The 12,413-nt window shown below is 37.9% G+C and overlaps 1 pseudogene; it reads right to left on the minus strand.

Annotated features, from left to right (window-relative positions):
* Nucleotides 1-259: 259 nt before the first annotated feature.
* LOC127108573 (uncharacterized) lies at nucleotides 260-359 on the minus strand (annotated as a pseudogene).
* Between the last annotated feature and the right edge of the window lie 12,054 nt (nucleotides 360-12,413).

Raw genomic sequence — 12,413 nt, forward strand, 5'->3', positions numbered from 1 at the left:
GTGCAACAGAATCAATTTGCTGGAAATCCTACCGAGGATCCAAACCTTCATTTATCCGTATTTGTCCAATATGCTGACACTGTTAAAGCTAATGGTGTCACTTCAAAGGCAATTCGACTTCGTCTCTTTCCTTTCTCGTTAAGAGATAAAGCTAGAAGATGGCTTCAGTCTCTTCCTTCCAACTCAGTCACCACATGGAATGAGTTGAAGAAAGTCTTTCTTGCCCGATATTTTCCTCCAAGCAAAACAACTATGTTGAGGGCCCAGATAAATGGATTTAAGCAAAAAGATAATGAATCTCTTTTCAAAGCATGGGAAAGATACAAGGACATGATGAGACTTTGCCCACACCATGGTTTAGAGGACTGGTTAGTAATTCACACCTTCTACAATGGTCTCTTGTACAACACAAGGTTAACAATAGACGCCGCCGCCGGTGGTGCGCTTATGGATAAACCTTACACCGACACTTATCAACTTATCGAGAGCATGGCCCAAAATCATTATCAGTGGGGAAGCGACCGAACAGTAGTAGAAAAACCTCAAACGAATGGTGGCATGTACGAGATAAGTAGCCTTGATCATGTTAATGCAAAAGTGGATGCTCTTGCCCAGAAAATTGAAAGTTTAAATGTATCACCTCCAGCCACCGTGGTTGCCGTAACTCAAAATTGCGAGGTCTGTGGAATTCAAGGTCACACGCCTACAGATTGTCAACTCCTAACAGGAATTCAAACAGATCAGGTGAACTATGTTCAAGGAAATCCTTACTCGCATACCTATAACTCAAACTGGAAGAACCATCCTAATTTCTCGTATAAAAGTAACAACGCTTTATACGCACCAGGTCAAGATCCCAGTCAAGCTCCTGCTGTACCACCTGGATATCAAAAGCCGACCCCATCTACACCTAACAATAACGTTCCTAGGAAATCCAACTTGGAAATCATGATGGAGAACTTCATAGCTTCTCAACAGTAAACAAATAAAGAATTCTTAAACCAGAATGTACACACTAGCGAACATATTAAACAACTAGCAAGTAAAGTAGATGCCCTGGCTACCCATAACAAAATGCTTGAAACACAAATCTCGCAAGTAGCTCAACAACAAGCGTCTACTGCTGCCCCAACTGGTACATTTCCTGGACAGCCACAACCTAATCCGAAAGGCCATGCTCATGCAATTATATTACGAAATGGTACAAAGGTAGAAGGACCATCTGACCCAAGGATTGAGAACCAAAACTCTAAAAAGTCAACCGAGGAAGAAGGTAAACATAAGGAAAAGGAAGAGTGTAATAAGGAAACCGTAGAAAAGAAAGAACCTTATGTACCTCCACCGCCTTACAAACCACCTATCCCTTATCCTCAAAGGCTAATTAAAACCAAGAACGCGGGCCAATTTAAAAAATTTGTTGACCTACTGAAACAATTAAACGTCACAATTCCTTTTACAAAAGCTATTACACAAATGCCCTCATATGCTAAGTTCTTAAAATAAATTTTATCTAATAAAAGGAAACTTGAAGATAACGAAACCGTTACACTCACTGCTGAGTGTAGCGTAATAATCCAAAATATGCCTCCTAAACTTAAAGATCCTGGTAGTTTTTCTATACCCTGTCATATAGGAAAATTTGTCATAGACAAAGCTTTATGCGATTTAGGAGCCGGTATCAGTGTTATGCCCTTGTCCATATGCAAGAAACTTGAAATGGGAGAATTAAGACCAACTAAAATGTCTGTGCAATTAGCAGATCGTTCCGTTAGATATCCCGTAGGAATTCTTGAAAACGTTCCCGTGCGCATAGGTCAATTCTACATTCCCACCGATTTTATAATTATGGACATAAGAGAAGATGAAGTTACCCCCATTATATTGGGAAGACCCTTCTTAGCAACTGCCAGTGCTATCATAGACGTAAAACGAGGACGACTCACTTTCGAAGTAGGAGAAGAGAAAATTGAGTTTATTCTTTCCCAATTTTTGAAAGCACCTGCAATAGAAGACACGTGTTACTTCATGGATATCATGGATGAATGCATAAAAGAAACGGAATTCGAAAATGACGATTTGTCCGACTATCGTGTAGAAGACAGACTGAACCAATGTTTAGCAATAACATCAGATCCTATGCAATGCCTTAAGAAACCAACCCTCGACCTGAAAACACTTCCCAAAAATATGAGATATGAATTCCTAGACTTAGAACTTGAACGACCAGTAATAGTCAATGCAGACCTAGGAAAACTTGAAACCGAAAAACTCCTACATATCTTAAGAAAATATCCAACCGCATTAGGATACAACATCACCGATCTTAAAGGGATAAGTCCTTCTATTTGTATGCACCGCATCATGCTAGAAGAAGACTGTAAAACTTCTAGGGAACATCAGAGGAGACTAAACCCGATCATGAGTGAGGTAGTGAAGAAGGAAGTAACGAAGTTACTAGAGGAATGTGCATTGATTATAGAAAGCTAAATAAAGCAACCCGAAAAGATCATTTTCCTTTACCATTCATAGACCAGATGTTAGAACGACTAGCCAAGCATTCTCATTTCTGCTATCTGGACGGTTACTCAGATTTCTTTCAAATACCAATTCATCCTGATGACCAAGAAAAGACAACGTTCACATGTCCTTTTGGTACCTTCGCTTATCGACGAATGTCGTTTGGCTTGTGCAATGCTCCTGCAACTTTCCAAAGGTGCATGATGGCAATATTCGCCGATTTTCTCGAAAACATCATGGAAGTCTTTATGGATGACTTTTCCGTATGCGGGCAAAGTTTCGAAGAATGTCTTGAAAACCTAGAAAGAGTTCTAGAACGATGTGTAAAAGTAAACCTAGTACTTAATTGGGAAAAATGTCACTGTATGGTACAAGAAGGAATTGTTTTAGGACACATCATATCAAATAGAGGAATTGAAGTAGACAAAGCCAAAATAGAAGTAATCGAAAACCTTCAACCTCCGAAAACTGTGAGGGAAATACGAAGCTTCTTAGGACATGCCAGCTTTTACCGACGATTCATTAAAGATTTCTCTAAAATAACTAAACCTTTAACCGAATTATTAATGAAAGACGCTGAATTCATCTTCGACAATAAATGTTTAGAAGCATTTCAAACACTTAAACAAGCATTGATCTCCGCGCCCATAATGCAGACCCCGGATTGGAATGAACCTTTCGAAATAATGTGTGACGCAAGTGACTACGCCGTAGGCGCTGTTTTAGGACAACGAAAGGATACAAAAATTCACGTCATATATTATGCGAGTAGAACTCTAGATGAAGCGCAAATGAATTACGCCACGACCGAGAAAGAACTTTTAGCAGTAGGATTTGCACTAGATAAATTTCGTTCCTACTTGGTCGGAGCTAAAATAATCATTTACACTGATCACGCTGCCATTAAGTACCTCTTAACAAAAAAGGACGCTAAACCTAGACTCCTAAGGTGGATCTTGTTGCTACTAGAATTTGATTTGGAAATCAAAGATAAAAAAGGAACTGAAAACGTAGTAGCAGATCACCTCTCTAGACTTGAAAACCTGGAACCAGAAAGAACATCGATCAACGATGATTTCTCGTACGATAAACTTATAGCTAATTTGGAAGAAAATAGAGCTGACAAACAGGTAGAGACCACCTTGGCTGTATGCGTTACACCATGGTACGCTGATTTTGTCAATTATTTAGCCGCCGGAGTGGTTCCACTTGATTTATCCTACCAACAAAAGAAACGATTCTTCCATGACATAAAACATTACTACTGGGACGACCCTTTACTTTTCAAAAGAGGCTCCGATGGTATTTTCCGTCGCTGTATACCTGAAGAAGAGGTAGAAAGTATAATCCAACATTGTCATTCCGCTCCTTATGGTGGACATGCAAGTACATCCAAAACCTGCTATAAAATCCTACAAGCCGGTCTTTATTGGCCAAACATATGGAAGGATGTACATACCGCTGTCAAGAAATGCGATAGGTGTCAACGCACATGAAACATATCTAGACGTGACGAAATGCCACAAAAAGGCATTTTGGAAGTAGAAATTTTCGATGTGTGGGGAATAGATTTCATGGGACCTTTTCCACCTTCTTTTGGTAACAAGTACATACTCGTAGCGGTTGACTACGTATCAAAATGGATTGAGGCTATAGCTTCTCCAACAAACGACACACGAGTAGTAATTAAACTCTTTAAGAATATAATCTTTCCAAGATTTGGTGTCCCAAGAATAGTCATCAGTGACGGTGGATCTCATTTCATATCTAAAATACTCGAAAAATTATTGTTTAAGTATGGTGTAAAACATCGAGTAGCAACACCTTACCATCCTCAAACTAGTGGACAAGTGGAAGTGTCTAATAGAGAAATTAAACAGATATTGGAAAGAACAGTCGCTACATCGAGGAAAGACTGGTCATCAAAATTACCCGAAGCTTTATGGGTATATCGAACCGCTTACAAAACTCCCATAGGAACAACCCCATTTAAGCTTATTTATGGTAAATCGTGTCACCTCCTGGTGGAGTTAGAACATAAGGCCTATTGGGCTATTAAAATTTTAAATTTAAACTATAAGGCCGCCGGTGAAAAGCGAATTCTAGATATAAACGAATTAGAGGAACTTAGACGAGACGCATACGAAAATGCCAAAATCTACAAGGAAAGAACAAAAAAATGTCATGATAAACGTATATCAAGGAAAACTTCAAACAAGGCGATGTAGTCCTATTGTTTAACTCTAGACTTAAGTTATTCCCAGGAAAACTACGCTCTAGGTGGTCTGGCCCTTTCAAAGTCACTAATGTCTTTACTAGTGGGACTGTAGAAATTAAAGGAAAATCTATTGAATCATTTATCGTAAACGGGCAGCGTCTAAAACATTATCATTATGCTGAAAACAATGAAGACTCGCAAGTCCTGCACTTAGACGTATTGTCTCCAAAATTAATAGATTAACATTTAATAGTTTTCTGTCGAGCTTGCGACATTAAACAACGCGCTTCGTGGGAGGCAACCCACAAATTTTTATTTTTCTTTGATTATTCTTTTGATTTTATTCAGTTTTCATTCTTCATTTTCTTTAGTTTATTAAATTTTTCTTCTTTTCTTCTTTCGGCATCTGGCCAAATCCTGACTAAAATTCTTGTTTTTCTTTTCTTTAGTTAACACTGACCTGATGGCACATATTGATCACATGGGTATTAATTTCCGAGGGAGAGCTCAGAGACAAAAATTTGAAGAACTTACTGAGAGAGAGATGCACCCAAATTTTTATGCTGATGATTGTGCAATGACCGTACTTGGGCTAAGAGATAGTGTCCTATATCTGCTGAATCAAATAGGGTGGGAAACCACTCTTATTCGGAGACAATTTGTTACTTACCGGAGGCTAACTCTAGAATTCCTTAGCTCCCTGATTTATTTACCGAACCATGGGAAAGGAATAAACCGAGGTTTCATTCAATTCAGAATGTTCAATATGGAGTATCAGTATAACATTAGAGAATTTACTAACCTCTTAGGGTTCCCTACTTCTTTTGACACATTCACCATGAACCAAGAGGACCTCTTTGAATATCGAGAGCTTGAGCATTTTTGGGGAAGTTTGACGGGAAATGACGAACCTGAGGAACATGAGTTTCTTTCCGGAAACATACATAACCCAACTTTTCGTTATTTCCACAAGATCCTAGCACACACTCTTTTTGGGAAAAGATCAAACATTACCACAGTATCACGTGATGAACTTTTCATAATATTTTGTGCTTCCCAGAATCGTCCAGTGAATGGTGCCACTTATATGTTGGCAAGTTTTGACCTCCTTATTCAAGATGACCGTGCACCGATTCAAATAGGGGGATTGATAACTATGATTTCTAATGCCATTGGATTGCGCCAACCCATGCTTGATTTGAACCCTTTTTGCGGTGTTCAGCCTATGAATATAAACTTCCTTTTCAACACTATGTTCATAGGAAACCTTGGACCTGAAGAGTTTGAACTATTAATTAACAACCAAGCTTTTTACCTATTCACCATGCCTAGCCCGATGACTAGTGTCCATAACCGTAATAATTGGATCTACAACCTGGATGGAATACCTTCTCCTGTTAGATCTGTTGAAACCATCCAAGATTATTTGATTCTTGACAACCAGATTCCTAATGCAGAGTCTGATCCGCAGACACCAACTGGTTACCATGATACTGCCTCTCCACCTCATCCTATCCCGTCCGCAGAATCGGCAGTACCTGATCTTAGACATCATATGCCCGGAACTGATTATAATACCGCTATTCAAGCTTTGATGTCAGAACAAGATGCCATTAGAGAAGAGTTAACTATGATGGGACATGAATTTATGAAACACATGAGTAGAATGACAAATCAATTTCACGAGTTGCTACACCGTGTGAATTCCTTTGCTCCTCCGACGAGAGATTCTACAAGTGGCTAGAAGAATTGCAGTTAACTAGTTTTAGTCTTAGGAAATTTATAGTTTCGTTTGACAATATTCTTAATCTTAGGATTTTCTTTCGCATGTTTTATTTTATCTTCAGTCAAATATTACATTATGTTTACTTTTATGAAGCTACTGGCATTATTGGTTAAATTAAATTTCATTTTGATTTATGCACTGTCTAAAATTACCAATGCTGATATATATTGTATGCTACTACTTACATGCTAAATTTCTGATCACGTACAAGTATACACTACTCCTAATATTATATACTACCACCTGTACTTTTGCTTATTAGAGAAAAATATATATATTGTATGGTGTAGTAAAGTAGCATCCATGACACAATTTATAAAGTCAAAGTAGCATTGATATTTATGGTCATGGCAATTCAAAAAATAAAATAAAAATAAATAAATAAATAAAATAAAATAATAATAAAAAAATAATAATAATAATTAAACACGCATGCTGTCACAAACGTTTTGACCGTTGCATGATCAGAGGTGTGACGAGCGTAACGCATGCTGTCACGGTCGCAACACCCCCACGATGCCCGTCACGCATGCTGTCACGAACGTGACAACTTGCTTCCTCGTAAATGTTTTTGACTGTTGTCATGACCGTTACTCCTATTCATCTCACCTCTTTATCCCCATTCAACTCACCTCTTTATCCCCATTAATTTTTTTTCCTCACCAACTTCTCCTCCCAATTTCAAAACTCTTTCTTTAAATACCTTCACTACATTTCTTCCTTCAGCATATCATTCCAAAAACCATTATATACAAAAAAAATTTTATCCTCTTTTCCTTTCTCCTTTTTTCTCTACCTACCAATCAAAATGGCGGAGAACCAACATCAAGAAATGCAATTTGGAAATATTATTTTCCGAACTGAAGATAGTAACTATCAACGGGAGCTATTTGTTCGGTTCCAACAACGCGGTGTCACATCTACCAGGTACCCAGATTTAAATTGCTTACAAGAATTAGGATTACATCAAGGTGTGCAATGGCTGCTTAGGCTATCCGATTTAACTTTTCTGTGCACACAAAATCATCCAACATACCCATCACTCACCTTGGAGTTTTTAAGCTCTTATTCATACACCACTCCAACCGGTGAGGACGAGTACTTAACCGGTGTCGCAAAATTCTGTATGTTCAACACTGAGTACGCGCTATCTCAAGAACAATTGAGTGCCATGCTACGTTTTCCTGAAGGAGACGGCGTCCACCCAAGAATCCCTCCAAACTCAGAATGGAACACGAACGCATTCGACCTTTTTGGAAAAATATTTGGTGTGGTAACCACCAATTGGGATGCATTACTTGCTTCACACATACACAACCCCACTATCCGGTATTTTATCCGTATTTTGCAAAACACCATCTTTGGAAGAGCCAACAAAAGCAAAGTTAACGCGAAAGAATTATTCTTCCTACACTGCATCTTTTCAGCAAATACAAAGGTAAACGCCGCCTCTTTCTTACTTCACCATATCCATACCCTTTGTGCTCGAGGCAATCAACCTTTTGTGATTGGAGGATTAATAACCACCATCGCACTCGGTTTAAATTTAGGGGGCCGACTTCAGAATTTGCAATCTTTGCCACCCCTGTTTATGGATATCAGCTATTGTCGCTCCTGCCGCTTAATCAAAAATAGGGTAGGCGGAAATTATTATCTTATGGTGAATAACCAAGAAATCCCAAGCGTCGTTATGCCCAACATTTCACTCACCGATGTTACTAACCCCAACAGATTCATCTACGATTTGAATGCTCCCGAACCTACCATGCCTACACAAGCAAACCCGCCCCCAGACGAGTTTGATGAAATGGAGCAAGGTGATCAAGGTCCTGAATAACATTCTGTCCTGTAGCGGTGTATTCATCGCTATATGATCTATTGATTAAACCATAAGCAAAGCATACAATGAATTCGATTCGCCACCGCACTTTTATTTATCCAAAGGACTGGCTAAAAAGCGAACAAAAGCCTAAGAAGTTTTAGCGTAGAAAACTAATAAAAAGATCAGAGAGTCTGGGTAAGGGGTAAATTACGCAATGGGAAGGTGTTAGGCACCCACTACGTCCTAGGTACTCCTAGGGAGCCCTTTTCACACTTGTTGTATAAAATTGTTATTTGTTATGACATAAGTATTGTGCAAACATGATTGGGATGATGAGAAAAGAATATACAATTTTTATTGTTTTTGTGTTCGAACGGATGAACCCGTTGCCTACGTACCTTCCATCAAAGGTAAGGATCAAAACGCCGTAGTTCGGCTAAAAGATTTCCAAAAGTTTGTGAGTTCAATTTTAAACAATAGCACTGAGGCTTTTCATTATTAATGGGAGAAAACTCGACCAAGACCAACATCCACCATGCGAGGATAGCTTCGACGTACTAGAGGGGTTAACCCTGTTTTCAGTACGGAAGTCTTACTGTCGACTCACTAAGGATAGGGTGAGGTTTACATCAACCACAATGATAATTGAAACCTATGGCTAATGTGTGAAAAGATTAACAATGGACAAAGCCAAAACAATTGAATGGGTGAAGTTAATTGATTGTGATTATGAAAGTAGGGTCAAAGTATGATTAAGATTGATTCAAAAGAAGTATTATGAAATGGAGTTTGAAAAAAAGTCAAGGACTTGGGGTCCAGGTTTTTAATTTGAAAACATGAAGATGTTTGCACAATATCTATCTCAAGTTTTGAAAGTAAGGTGTGAAAAGGTTTAGGACATAATGGGGATGCATGGATGAAGATGGAGTGTAAAACTTCTTAGAAGGTTCACTTCTTGAAATCATATAGAAGATGATTCAAGTGTGTCCTTTGGAATTGGCAATGAGCAATAACAAAATAAGCAAGCAAATGATACCGGATGCCACTCAATGGTCTTACTCCAATCTCACAAACAAAAGTGGATACCGGATACCAATAGATGGATTTACACCAATCTCCTAAACAAAGAAACAAGGATGTCGGAAGCCAATAGATGGACTTATTCCAATCTCCTAAAACAAAATGAAACTTGGATACCGGATGCCAATCTGTCTGGGCTTATACCAATCTCCAAAATATGATCATAGGAAAGCAAATGCCAACTTGCAGGGACTTACAATTGCATCCTCACATACAACAAATGCAATTGCATCAAGCAAAGAGAAGATGAGTGGCCAATGAGATGGTCTTATACTCACTTCCATATCATAGGAACAATGGCCAATGGATGGTCTTACAATTGTCCTCAATGGGCAAACAACAAAGATATGTCACAGAGACAAATGAAATGATCATGCACTAATGAGCAACTAATGATGATAAATGCATAGAGCATACAAGCAAACATGTGCATATGAGGTGAGCAATCAATCAATTAGAATCAATCAGCACACACTATAACCAAACAATCAGGCTCACACAAAAGGGTTAGGCATTGAAGCCAACTGGAATAGAGTTAATGGTGCTCTTAACCTTGCCATTGAGGGGCTAAGGTGAAGCAGATGAAAGTATATGAGGGGTGTGCCTCATTTCTCTTATCCCTGGCCAGGGAGAGCATTTGAATATCAGAAGGTGTGGGAGTTCAGAAAGTAGGAACTCTCTCCACAAATTATTGACTCAATAGATCTTGGGTTTGGATCTCAATACTACAACCATGTAATGGGAGCAAGGAGAAGACTCACAGAATAGTGGGAGATAGACTACATATCTCTTATATCCACCAATTGCCTTATTTGAAGGACTTTTCCTGCTTGGGACAAATGTAAACACACACAAGCATTGCCTCTTAAGGAGGACTTCAGACAGTTGCCTGGCCAAGTAACAGGCCAGGTCTTCCAGACTACATGAAGATAAGAAATTATACCTCAATGCAAATTGCTATTAAAGCAAAGCAAAGCAAGTTCTTAAAAGAACTAAGCAACTAAAGGTACCTGAAACCAGTCAAACAGAATCAGTACACAACTCAAAGTTTAAATCAAAATGAGATAGGAATCAAAAGTCAACACAATCAGTTAAATATGCAATGCACAAGGCTCAAAGCATGTGAGCCAAACAACCTACAAAACAAACAAGTTAGTCATGATAATCAAATCAAACTCATTCAACTTGTATAAGTTTCTTTAGGGCAATTGCTTCTTAACCTGAAAACATGAACTCAAACATGAGCAACATGACCACTAGGACAAGCCTAGGGTCAAAAGGGGATGAGAAAGTCAAAACAGCAAGTGAAATCCAATCAAAATCATATTCAAACAATCAAGAAGCAAACTCAAGTGGTTCCATGTTCATATCATTCATCATTATGATTTCATAAGCAAATTAGGTCAAAGCATGGCATATGGAAGCTCATAGAAGTCAACAGCAAGACTCAACTCAAAACCAATCAAAAACAATTCAATAAATCATCAAATAATTCATGATCAATCATAATCAATAACATGGTAAGCATATCAAATTTCAGCTCATTTGGATCAAGGGAAGTTGGTCAATGAAAATCAGAAATTCAAAGCAAGTTCAAGCATGCTCAAAGAAGTCAATCAAACATACACCAACTTCAATAAATCATAAATCAATGACAACATATGAGAAATGAATGGGATCAAAACCATGATAAACCTTAAGATGTCTACTAATCACATGTCAAATTTCAAGTTCATCCAATTAAGTATGAGAATTTCACAAACAATATGAGATGATGTGTCACAAAAAGTCAACATATGATCAAACAGGGGAGAAAATCCCAAACAATTAGGAAATGCCATCAATAATTCCAAGAAAATTCACATGTAAACTAGACATCCACAAGTACATTCATGCAAAAATTCAAGCCCATTTGAGTTCAAGAAGCAGAGTAAATAAAATCATGAAGTTGGACATCAATGGTGTGACACAAATTGTCACACCCTAATTCAAAAAATCATAACTCACAAACCAGCAATGATAAATTCACAAACTCTACACCAAAATCACCATGAATGTGTCTAGTTTAAGCTCAAAAAATTTCAAAGGCATTGGATAAAGTATCATCATTTCACAATTGATTTGGCAAAACATACATAAAATGAGCACATGAACAAAACCCTAGCACAATTAAAAATCCACTCATCCAAAAAATATGGAAAAATCATGTTAAAAAACTAGAGATCAAGATGAACAATTTGCAAAAAGTCCCATGAATTTTGGATCAAAAATGGATGTGCTATGATTTTTGTAAGTTTGTGTTCAAAATGAAATAAATATTGTGGAATAACATGATTTAATGGGACAATTAGGCACGGTAGTGGCATTTTAGTAAATACGCGTTCATGTTAATGAAACGCAACGTATCGAACAGAGGCGTGTCACTCAGCCATTCGTGCATGGCAATGGTAATGTAGAACAAACATGCAAACGCGTTCAACACAAATTCTGGGTTCATGAAGAACTAGGGTTTCGAGCTACAGTGGACCTTCATCTTCATCAACAAATCATGAAAAATATTTGGTCACAGTTTTTGAAAACAAGCATACCAATCGAATCAGCAAACAATGTACATCACAAATCCAACCATAATTTTCATTATCTCATGCTAACAAAAGAGAACTAAACCAAAACATATTCACATGTGAAACTTCATGTCAACATAACTTTCAAATTACTCAACCATTTTCATTGATTCAAAGCTTAAAATGACCAGCAAAGTAAGATCTAGCTAAAGCATATCATGATTTAGTGAAATAAGAGAGTCGAATTCTTACTTGATTTGGAAGGTAATGATGAAACAGTGATGATTTGGTGGTGTAAAGCTGAAACAGGTGCTCTACAAGCTTCCAGATGATGAATGAGTGAAGGAATTTGGCTCAGCTACCTTGGGTTTTGCTCAAATCGAGATTTGCCATGGGAGAGTTTCTTCAAAACAGTCCATGAAAAAG

This window comes from Lathyrus oleraceus, chromosome 7 (assembly GCF_024323335.1).
Source record: "Lathyrus oleraceus cultivar Zhongwan6 chromosome 7, CAAS_Psat_ZW6_1.0, whole genome shotgun sequence".
In the NCBI taxonomy this organism is placed as follows: domain Eukaryota; kingdom Viridiplantae; phylum Streptophyta; class Magnoliopsida; order Fabales; family Fabaceae; genus Lathyrus; species Lathyrus oleraceus.